Consider the following 483-nt stretch of genomic DNA (forward strand, 5'->3'; position numbering starts at 1 on the left):
GAGGCCAAGGTGGGCAAATCACTTCAGTCCAAGGGATGGAGACCAGACTAGGCAACGTGGCAAAACCCCATCTCTACACACACACACACACACACGCCAGGCATAGTGGCAGGCACCTGTAGTCACAATTACTAGGGAGACCGTGAGGATCACTTAAACGAGGCAGAGGCTGCAGTTAGCCAAGATCGCACCACTGCACTCCAGCCTTGGCCACAGAGTGAGACCCTGTTTCAAAAAAAAAAAAAAAAAATTACAATGGAGCTAAAAAATTCTTATTGTCTAGTATTTCATAGCCATTTGTGGTGATGCTGGTGTAAACAAACCCACTGTGCTGCAAACAAAACTACTGTGTTCAAAGTCATATTATAGTACAGGCCAGGCACGGTGGCTCACGTTTGTAATCCCAGCACTTTGGGAAGCTGAGGTGGATGGATCGCCTGAGGTCAGGAGTTCAAGACCAGCCTGGCCAACATGGCGAAACCC

Source organism: Colobus angolensis, unplaced genomic scaffold, assembly GCF_000951035.1.
Source record: "Colobus angolensis palliatus isolate OR3802 unplaced genomic scaffold, Cang.pa_1.0 Scaffold379, whole genome shotgun sequence".
Taxonomy (NCBI): Eukaryota; Metazoa; Chordata; class Mammalia; order Primates; family Cercopithecidae; genus Colobus; species Colobus angolensis.